The sequence below is a fragment of the Empidonax traillii genome, unplaced genomic scaffold (genome assembly GCF_003031625.1).
Source record: "Empidonax traillii isolate 1590-97213 ecotype Southwest subspecies unplaced genomic scaffold, ASM303162v1 scaffold405:size801240, whole genome shotgun sequence".
Classification (NCBI taxonomy): domain Eukaryota; kingdom Metazoa; phylum Chordata; class Aves; order Passeriformes; family Tyrannidae; genus Empidonax; species Empidonax traillii.
In genome coordinates this window covers 487,497-499,535 of record NW_020955598.1, presented here as the reverse complement: position 1 = coordinate 499,535, position 12,039 = coordinate 487,497, and positions in this window count along the sequence as shown.

Below are 12,039 nucleotides of genomic sequence, written 5' to 3'. Positions count from 1 at the left end.
TTATTTTATGATTTTCCACATGGCTGATCCCAAAGGAGAAAACACAAAAGAGTTCCAAATTAAATTCTAATCCAATTTAACAACAGCTGGAACAAAAGGAAATATTAGTTATTAGAATTCTAGAACCTTAGCCTCATGGTAGCATGAAAAATGAAGCTGATCATACAGAAGAACTGTTTTAAGTTTTTATCTTTGTGCAAATATTCCATGAACAGCTAGAGACAAAACCAGGCAGAAGCTCTCATTGAACTACAGCATTGCACCAATGACAAAATTATAAATAAACATATACTGAAGGGCACAACTCATAATAAAACTAGGAAATGTTTTTGACATTTGGACCACACTTGCTGTTACAAAATAGGTGTATTCCAATACCTTGACAGATTTTGAGGCTAGAAGGATCTTCTTATGTCAAACGAACTGTAACACAATGAAGCTTGATGGACTTTACACACTTGACACAAGTGATCCTCAAGATCGTTGTTTGAATGAGAACAGCATATACTCTGGAAAAATATCTAGTTTAAGCTTAAAGACTTAATTGTTGGGAAATCTACTCTCACTTGCTCAAGATATTCCAGCAGGGACATTCCAGATTGTTCAAAGCTGTTCATTATACGGAAAAGGTTTAAAATTATATTTATGGTGTGGATAGTGCAGCTAACTCAGGACCTGTGTAAATAAGCACATAAAAGATTCAGTTAAAAGTGTCTCCTTGTTCCCAACGCAGCATTTCAGTTCACTTACAGTGGACAAAAGTGGCAGTTGGAGGAGCTGGAGGAAAAAGCCTCAAGGCAACAGCAGCCTCTTGCTATACACAGCACAAAGTGTACATCTTACAGTGTAGAAGTTTCCATTGCCATTGCAGGAACCAGGATTTCACCTCTAGTCTTGTAGGAGGGAATTACAATCAACTTTTAGAAAAGAGCTGGGTCACGAAACAGGAAGGCTCCTTTGTAGAGCAAATTTAAAACCAATTCATGTGTGTATGTCAGGAGTGTGTATATCTATACAGTAAGCAAAATGCAGTCTATCCACTGAGGTAGTTTAATCATAATTCTATTTCAGCATTTCCTCAGAAAGTTCCTGGCAATGAGAGTTTTCACAGTCCAATTAACACAACAGGGAGTGACAGTCTCTAAGCCTGAAACAACTCTCACAGTAATCTGGACAATGCTACAGATGAGAAACTCCTCTTTTATACATGGAAAGGTAATCAGATTATTCAACCAGTTGCAAAACACAGAAGAACCATTTTTACCCACACTAAGAATGGAAGCAAAAGACAAAGAAGTTTGTACTTGTCAGTGAAAGAAATAGGTTAGCATGTGTCCTGATTTGGGAAGAAGAATAATCAATATTTAAAGACATTGAGCAGACTACAGTTGGAGAAAATCCTCCCTGCAAGAGAATGTTAGAAGCCAAGAAAAGGCCAGAGGAAAGCTGAAAGGGAAATAACGCTGTGCTGGTAAATCAAGGTAACAAACACAGCTCAGAATAGTGAATGCATTGACTCCACTACAAACCTCTCTTTCCCCCATGCAGTGGAAAGGAAAAATATGGCACACTATATCACTGATTATCATTTATGATAACCAAGCCAGTAGTCCCAGTACTCCATGAAGACACCAATTTCTTGTATTAATTCCCTTCTCCTAATTTATTAACATAAATAGTAGTAATTTCCATGCAACTAATATCAAAATGAAGTCCATGTTTTGGAATTGTTTTTTGTGCAAGTAGAACAGAAACGGAGTGACCTTGTGTGCAAAATACATTACTAAATGTTTGACTATGTAGCTGGACTAGTCAGATAGAAAATATTAAATTAGAGAAGCTCATATATATATCAGACAGTATGATATTTAGTTCCTTTCACAGAAATTATTCAATGTCATTAATTCAAACCAAAATGCACCTACCATATATTTTTTAATGCTGGATTAGGACTCAAGGGATGTTTTCATTATCCCCTCACGACTATACAAAGGCTTAAAAAAAAATCTCTATAGGGAATCGACTTGTTTATGAAGCAAAGCCTATTTGTTTTATTTAGAATAGTCTCAGCAGACCTCAGGTCATGCAATGAATCTCTGCCTGGCTGCTGTCAGCCCTACTTAGCTAAAGCAGCACCTTTGAATTTCTAACACTTTGAACAATAACTTTTTTTTTTTTTTCCTCCCAAGTACTTTATTTGTATTTATTCAGCGGCAAAAGTTGATAGTGATTCAGCGACGAGATTATGTGCCTGCACCTTTCCCTTGCAGCTGTATTTACTCAAAACAAAGCCACTTAAATGAGCCTTAATCAAGACACATCATTCTGCTCGCTGCGTGTGAGCAAATCCACTCAGATCCCCTCAGCTGGGAGCGCCAGCGGTGAAGCCCCAGATTAGAAAGGCAGAGCAAACTGGATTCATTGGGATGTGGCATCAGTGTCGCATTTGGCTGATTTTAAAATTCACCTGGGTCCCCCAAGTACTCGCCAAAACACGCGTGGTTTCTTCTGTGCCCATTGAGCCATTGTTTGGAAGCTGATGGAGGAGCTCCCTAACGCTCGAGCATTTGCTTTGGCATCACAGCTCTTCCTAATATGTCCCACTGGGCTCAGGGTAAGTGTCAGTCCTTGCTCTGCCCTGTGACCAGTTCCAGCTGCCAACTGCAGCTGGGGGTCACAGGGAGTGGTTCCACATGGAGAACAGTGTCAGCTGCTGGACGGAAATTCCCAGGGAAAGACATCTCTTTTTCTTGAAAGCTTACTTTATTACAATCAGGGGCGAAATTACAGTGAGAAAACTACTGGAAATTGAATTACTAAAAGATAAAATAATTAAAAGCTTTATCAATAACTACTGAGTGCCAGACATCTTGCTTAAGGGAAACCTGTCTCCTAAATGCCATCCATCAGTAGTATTTAAATAACATTTTGACAGTCCAGCTTACCAACTTATCTGAAGAGTTTTCACAGAAACTGAACAGGATACATTAAATCCAGACCGTATGTGAGATACTTGTAATTCCCTATATGTCAGACTTGTGGGGTTCTGCCACACTGCCCTGTGTAACTTGGTCAGAGCTCACTGCATGTGACTGTGTACAAGTTACAAACCAGAGTCATTCTTAAAAAAAAAAATAAATAAAAAAAAGAAAATCAATTTACTGAGTAATAGTAAATCTTCTTTTAATTACTTTTACTCCACTTTCACTCCATCACCTCCCACAAAAAATTGTGTCTAACGTGCTTTCTGTATGGAGTACAAGCCGAAGTTAATTCCGTACCTACGACTCACCAATACATCAGTGACAATGCAGTGGAAACAAACGACAAATTTCCAGTGGCTCCAACAAAATAGCTGGAGCACCTTGCCATGAGACTCAGACTTTTATCTTTCCCCTTGAAATTGTGGATCCTGTATGTTTTATGCTCTAAGCACGAAAGAAAAAAATAGAATGGGCAGACGTCAGAAGTAAGGCAACCATTTTTTTAAAACACATAAACACTGAGAAGTAAACTCTGTTTGCCAGTCTGAGGTTGTGGGAACCTTCTGGGGGTTGGCATCAACCTGCACATCCGAGCTCATGGCAAGGAGTGGGCAAGGCCACAACTGCCGCAGTTCAATCTGCAGAGGCTGTGCTTGTTCTGTAAATTCTTAAAATAAATCTCTGTATATTTTATCACGACAGCAACCTGAAGTTCAAGTGTCTTGAATGATTGCTCACTTTATCTAAAATATGAAATGGATTTTTAAAAAATGAAGTTTTTCTTCAAAACTAGCATTTATGGCCCAGTTACTGCAGAACATAATGTGAGCCTTGTGGGAAATAAAGCTATTTGTGTAAGATTATGAGGAACCTTCTTCAAACAGTACACTTTTGAACATCCTCAGTTCTATAGCCATATTTACTTAGCAAAGGTGGCTTTTTAACTCCATGACTACTGTTCTCCAGTGGTAGATTTAAGAATAAGCTACAGAAATCAATCAAAATCCGTTTTCACATGAAGCTGTCATCATTTGCATATACAAGAAATAAAGAACTGAACTTTTCTAGATAGGCAACTTGTATAACAAATGCTTCAGGCAGAGAAATGCAGGGTTAAACAGACTCATTTAGAAGGTCACAGAAAGAGACTGCAAAAAAAAATTCCATTCTGACTTCCTACAGAACTTATAATGGAAAAATATTTTGTGATATTATGAAAATTTGTAGGACTGTAACCTCTACATAATAAGAGTATTCTTTTCCCCAGAAAATCAATAGCTATCTCTTCACTAGAGATAATCACTAAGGCTAAAATTCTAAGTGCATTTTGGCAGAACAAGCTTTTTTTTATATGTGTACTTTTATATGCGTAACCAGAAAAATAAAATTAAAGGAGATATATGATATTAATGCAAAACTGCCAGCAAATGCCAGAATATCATCTCCAACAGAACTCTAAAAATTCTTGCTTTGTGTGTGGACTCTCATATTTTCTTATTAACCCCTCTGTCTTGAACCTTTAGTGTCATGCTGAAAGTTATCCCGTACAGAGCACAGAGTTAGCAAAGCAAGAGTAAACATTTCATACCACTATTTGTCAGCCTGGCATATACCAAAGATCTTTTATTAGGATCTCAAGGTCAAGTTCTTCTAGATCCTTGGGTAATAATGAAGTTGTAACAGGGAAATGGTACTGCAAGAAGTATTGGCTAATTAGGTGTTCCAAGGTGGAAAAGGTAGGTATTAGGTACTAAAGGTAGGAGTTAGGTACTAAGGTAAAAACCAGACCAGCTTCCCAAAAGGCATGCATGGAGGCTATCCTGCAAAAACAGAATTTGGGTTTGGAGCCTTTTTCACATATTTTGTAATTAAACCAGGACTCCACATAATTGCCAGTGAAGTTTCTATCACCCTTTCCCATTTCCTTACTTTTATGCCACCATTTAAAAGGTTTTTCTGGCCTATCATGAAGCCTTCCACCTGAAAATTCACTTTTTCAAGTCCACTTTCTGCCTTTTGAATCCCCTCACAAAATGCAGAAATTGCCCAACTCATTCGTTGTTCTAACCACATTTTTTTCATCTTGGAGTCTTTCCATCATACTTAACGCATACATACAAAAATGAGATCCAGACAAAGCTCTACATTACCTGGTCAGTGTAGAATTATGCTCAGAAAACCATTCAGACCTGCCATCACATGCTTTGTCCACCAGTGTCCTACTGTAAATATATAATCCCTTTAGCACACATTTTAAATCCTATGGCATTTTAAATACAGTGAAGTTTCAGACTGCTTCCCACCCAGTTTTTGTTTGTTATAATCTGAACTAATATCTTGAAATAGTGGGAATTGTCAACCATTATAATACGGCAAGTTATTTATTTTTTGAAGGCTTAGGACAGGAAATGCTAACTCCTGCCCCATTATAAATGATTCTGTACATCCATAGCCCTAGTCCAAGATGAGTATACATACACGCACTAAGAAAAACCTATTGTTTCAGCACATCCACAGGGTTGTGTAAGAAAACAGCTCAACCTGTTAAGAAACAGCTCACATCAGCACTTTCTGCAGTGTGACCTAGCTACTTCATCTTAGTGAGCTTCAGCCTGTTTTTCTGGCTGGCACTGGTGAGCAAAGAGATACTGAGAGTGAAAAACAAAAGTTGGGGTGAGACATTAGCCTGAAGAAAGCTGCAAAGGGGATCTCTTTAACTACATTTTTCACAGGCTTGCAGGCACCCACCAGCGGACTGCAAAAACTTGCTCATTTTCCACACATTCAAGAAAAATTAGGTCGCCTAAGATTTAGCATCTTTTAAAAAACACATGGGCAGCCTCAATTTAGGTTGTAACCAACAAAAAATTACTGCAAAATTTCACCATAGCTGATAGATTCATAGACAGATGACCTGGATACACTAACATGTCATCTCCTCCAAGTTTTTTGGGGACTCAGGCCCTTGTATAAGGAGAAGAAAGCCCTCTCTGGTTGTGTTGGTCTGTGGGTATGTTATGAGTTTTCAATGCCTTTAATTCTCCATTTTTACCAATATCCCCTCTAATGACTGAGAAAAGAATCAGAGAAGGGCAGAGAAGGGCAAATGTAACAGTGATCAAAGAGCTCTGCCTTAAAATGCTCACAGGAGTAGAGAGGTAATGCCAGAGGGGGAAACCCAGCTCTGGTTGGAGGCTGGAATGGAATCACCCAACCACACTGGGGGTGCTGCAGGAGCAGGTGTTGTACCTGCTGTCCTTCTTACTCATGTGGTGGCTTTATGAGTGTAGTATCTTAAACAATTCTCACTTATTTCCAGGATGTCATAGGAAATTGTGTCAGTTTTATCTCCATCTCGTAAACAGTGAAAGGTAAAGAAAGAAGTCACTTCTCGATGCTGCAGGGCAGACTGAGAGGGACAACACACCAGAACTTTTATGTCTAAATTTCAGTATCTAAATTAGCTCCTCGAGTGCCTTTGAAATCAGCAGGCTCCCTGTGAGACCAAGTTCAGGCTGTCCCCATCACTGGACCAGTGATGTGCCTAATGCTGGATTATAGAAGGAGGCATCCACTGACTCCCAAATCCCACTCAATAATGCTGCCTTTTTGCTTCATTCAGTTCCTTCCCTATTCCAAGAGACAGTGCCTGAAGGAAACATGGCATTTGCAATTCCAGTAGGCCCATGCCATATGTATATGAGGCTGATCTGCAGAAAACTCCTGCAGTCCTGCATGAACCAACAATTTTTCCGAGAAATTCGTGCTTTTAGAATACAAACCAATTTGTGGTCAGCACTTCTAATCAAATGGACGAGTCACATTTTCTATTGCAAATTGTAACATTGCTGCCTTTTCATTCTGATGCTCCGATATGCTGAAATTGTACCATAAATCTCCATAAGACAGATTGTCTGTCGGCTTTAAAAGTGGTTCACAAACACAAAGTCAGGGGGAGTAATCCTAGGAGGAAGTAGCACAATATGCAGGTTTTTTCCCACTTCTCACATGTAGGAAGCAGTAACACTAAAGTGCCCTCAAAGAGCTTTCAAGCTTAATTTTTCAAAATATAGCCTCTTTTTTTTAAAAATAATAACTCATACATTGCTAACAACCTCCAGGCAGCAAGCCTGAGCACAAAGTCTGAGAAATTAAGCTAATGCTGTTACCCTACAGGTTATGTTTGTGCTAGTGAAAGGTCAGGGAAAGTTCCTGGACACTGGACTGTAATAATCTGTAGTGTTAGGCTGCCATAATGGTCCCTGGCATGCTTTCAGCCCATGTTAGCTTACAATCTTCCAAACAATTCCCAGGCACACTTCAGAAGGTGGCAGAGGACAGTGACCATTTCCAGTGGCAGTGCAGTAGCACAAACCAAAGAATGAGACTCCAGTTCCTCAGTCAAGCCCAAAAAGCTGCGTTCAGAATACATCTTCCAGAAATCCAAGCAATCTTGACAAGTGACAGACAAGCTACTACATTCCTCAGCGCATTCCCAGCTAAACAGTTCACTTCAAATGCCTGTGCTTGGTGTGTTTTCAGCACTGTTACCTGCTTTGTCTAATTAGTTATTCTTAATTTCATAACCCAGAACTAACTGCATGGTGATAATGACTTAGAAAGAAGCTTGTCAGAGCTAGGAGAGAGAAGGTATTTTCATTTAAAATCTCCAAACTGAAAATGCATTAACAGAAATTGTAGCATGCTCATTATGCAAAAATATGCAAAATTATCTGAAAAGGAGCAGTCTGCAAAGGGCAGGTAGACTGTGCTGATGTCTCTGGGTGATATGTGTGTTTTGGCGTCTTAGCCATTCTCAGCAGTTCCTTTTGTCAAAAAAATAAAGGATGCTTTCTAAAAAAAATCAGAGGCAGTCTAGAGTTTGTTGCAGATTTGTCACTAAGAATTTATTCGACAAACCTTTTTTCAGACTAGGTTTATTCCCTACATAATACTCATCTGGAAAACGCTGATATTACATGAACATTGGAGATTTAAAGACAATGAATGTTTTAGAAAAGTGTAGCTGTAATAGTCTATGTATATAAAGAGTGATTGAATGTCTCAAAATAGCTGCTTAAATTATACCAGTCAACTTATTCTCACTAGTGAGCATTAGCTTCTGCTTTCTGTGCCCAAGTCCCGTTACCAGCAAACACTTCCAGATTAGCTCCTTGCACGACTGAATCACGCTCTCCATGATCAGATAATCCTAACATCAATGCAGTCATTTGGGGTTTTTTCCAAAAACAAACAGGCAACCAAAAACAAACAGGTGTCCAAGGGGTCCAATCTAATTTAACACTGTAGGGAACATCACTACTGTCCAAGCTATTCCTGCCAAACTGCCTTCCCTACTGATGGAAGAGCTTGGGTTCTCTCAGTGCCAGCAGAATGAAATAATGTAAGTACTCTAGCATAGAGCAACATCAGATCTGTCACTGCAGGCCAGAAAATCCATCAAATTGAGGCTTTATTCCCTCAAACAGTCATTTCCTACAGATCATTGAGCTGCTTATTTAATATTTATGTGAACTCTTCATGATACTGGATTCGACCATGTATCAGAGACAATCTGTGCAAAGGCAACTCCTTTAAGAGGATGAGAAAAGTCCTAAGTACACAAAGGAACACTTTTATCTACTTTGGTCATAAGTCCAACTGCAGTATATGTCAGTTCAGCAATTGAGAACTCCGCAGGTGATATTTTGGAAAGCCTGCACCACTCTTGGTACTGTCTAGCCTGGCATAGAGTGCTTCAGACCTTAGGATTCAGGATCAGCTTGAGATCCTGAGAAGTGAGAGTCCAAAGTGAGGACAAAAGCTTTGTGTAATCCTAAAACCAGAGTAATCTTTGCATATCAAAAAGAATTTGCATGGTTCATTACAGGGAGCACTGCTGTGCAGGAACAGTATGGGTACATAAAGAGTATTGGAAAGAGGTGGGTGCTACAAGCTAAGCTCAGGATTTTTCCATTGATCTGAAAGTCTGTAGATCAGTTCAGATGTGCTGTTTTACAGAGGACAAGAAAAAGCAAAGGGAAGTCCTTTCCCTTTACATTCTCCCCAGTCCCCTTAAGGAAGGTTGTCTAGATATATCCAAACACAGTCACCTAACTGTGGTTTCTCAATTACAGTTTCCTCTCCAGCACAATTCACTGGCAGATTTCTAAATTGGAAGCCCAGTACAAACCCAATTGCCTTCCAAATTGGTCTGCTCAGCACAGCAATAAAAATAATCTCAGATGCCACACTGTTAATCAACCTGGCCCTTACACAACACCGTGAGCTCCACTCTTACATAAATGTCACAAATGCCATAATTAGTATCAGCTCATGCTGTAGGAGTGGATCAAAATCTGTGTTATTTGATCATTTGTTTTTGATCAAAACTCACTTTTAGAAAAGAAAGAAATAAAGATAAAAGAAAGAAAATTCACTTTGATCAGGGCTCATTTTGCATATTCTTGATTACAGGACTTTGTTGGTGTTTCCAAACTGCAGCAGTGGTATCTGACTTACACCTTATCATCCCAAGTAATTCCTTAAAAAAAATAAGCATAAAATTAAAATCCTCTTAACTCCTGAAATTTTGTAAGTATTTGGGATATAGACAGTGTTTAGCTAACACTTTCTCCCTTAGAGTTATGATGCTGATTTTATTATTCCTGTCACGTTCTGTCTTGTTTAATTGGATAATAATTGCAGTCAGATTATTGCCTTGTAAGTGCGTACAAGCACCTAACAATGTTTATGCAAAGAACTCCATATGCCTTTCTGGTTAAACAGGAACATTATTTTTTGAATGTGCAGCAAAGGATGGTGAGCTGCTTCACAAGAGCTAATCACAGGGGAGTGAGCAGGACAGAGGGCAAATTAATGCAAATTCTGATATCTGGCCATAAAATCACAGCTGCTAATAAGAGAAGTGAGAACTAATGCTTTAGTAGCACAAGTCTGCTCCTGACAGTCACTACCTATGCTCCACGTTTTTCTTTCTTTCCCTGTGCTTTCTGGAGCCACAGAATAGGGAAGAGAGAGGAAGGAGTTATTTGAGAATAGGCAGTGAGAGTTTGGGCTTTCCCCTCCCCACACTGTGCCTATGCTGTATTTTACAGCACAACAGGTTTCCAGGTCACGTGCCGGGGAAGAAAAGGCACTCACAGCTTTTTGCTCCCTAGTCTGGCAGAAATCACACAAAAATAGGTGAAGCACAGTGACCTCAGTCTAACTGCTTGTTACAGGTCAGACTCACACCAGACAAAATTCTCAACAAGTCCACTGATTTATGAGGCTTATCATTAGATAATAGATTATACATTTCTTTTACAGTCATGTCCTATAGTCTGGAAACACTGAGTGCAACCCAGGACAGAATTTTATTTACAACCATTTGTATAAAAGTTAAACTCAGTCTGAGGGCAATATCACTGAAAGCTGTCACAGAGGAGTTATCAAATACTCACATTGTATAAAGCAGTGCAAGCTTGATTTGCATCAATTTAATATTGGATATTTAGCAGAACTCTTTCCAGAGGGTTCCAAATTGTTTCTCATGGAAAAATTGGGAGAGAGCTATAATTTTAATTACAATAATCAAGTAAATACTATTTTCTCTTACTTTATGGGAAAGTTTCTCCTCCTACTATACTCTTAGGTAGATTTAACAGAAGAAAAGGCTCAGTTGACAAATTCTAAACTTGTGTTTTCCCCCACTGAGCTTATTGTACTTCACAGAAGTCTGAATCCTGCTGGAGAGAACTGAAAATGTAGATCTGTCTTGAAGCAGTAATGTAAATGATTGGTTCTGACACCAGTAAAAGCATGTTGTTTTCCCTCCAGGTTGCCTGCTTTTCACATAGGCAAGAAAGATTAAAGACATAAGACTACTCTTCATGTGGGGAGGTGATAACCTACCTTCTCAGAGGGGTTTGATTATCTCAGAACATGTACAAAGGAAAAAAAAAAAAAGCACAAGCGATTTCCTGAAACAGACTGTTTTGTAAGAGGTTTTTTTGTCTTCTGGTTGAAATATGGTTGGGGGAAACAGTGTTTCAATACCTTTTTTGAGGATAAAAGTAGTAATATCTTTCAATTCTTACCAAGCAAGTGACTTCAATGGTCAATGCAAAATGAAAATCAGAAAAAGCCCTCATTTTTTAATTTAAGTGCTGACTAGTTACACTCAAGCTGTAACTCAAAGAGTTGCGAGTTCTTAAATACCAATTAGCGAAGAAAAAGTGAGAATTACAGAACCTAAAACACTACATGTAAGGACAATACTCCACCCATATCTCTCAATCAACACAAAATCTCGGGATAACAGGACAACCTATAATAATAATAATATGTCTGGGAAATTAAAAAAAAAAAAATCTTGCAACAGATATTCTGCCAAATATCTGGCAGTGACGCTCGGTGGGCATCTCTCTCACCTCACAAGGCAGTGTATGACCCAAAAGAAATTTCAGGTCCCAGTTCTATGAAGTACTTCCCAGCTCCTGGTGATAAAGAGCATCCTCAGTACCACACTGGTCTCATGTTTACTATGGTACCATAGAAGTACTTTGATTTCAAATAATGGACGTTAAACCAACAGTGGGGGCTGAACCACCTCAATGACTGATGAAATTTCTGTCATTCCCTTAGAAGGTTCCACTTCAATTAAGAAACTGAAGAAGGCGGGGGGCAGGGAGGAAAGAAAAGTCAAATGTGTGAACTCGTGATTTCTTGTCCATATGAATAATTACAGTATAAGCAATTGCAAGATTATAATTACATCTCAGAATCCTAAATGTTCAGATGAGGAGCGAAAGGTTAGATATCAGTGTGAATATTTTCATTACATTGTATTAAAAAATCCAACGGAGTATTGCCTTACTAACTGCAGGAATGTGGATTAGTCACCTCATCATTAAGAGATGTTTGCTTGAAAGCCTCCAGCCTGCACTAAAGGAATGTGCTTCTAATCTCTTTACCTGCCGTGCATTTCGTTTATTTACAGCAATACAAAAGTGTCCAGTACAAATCAAGCATATAAGAAGGAAATACATCT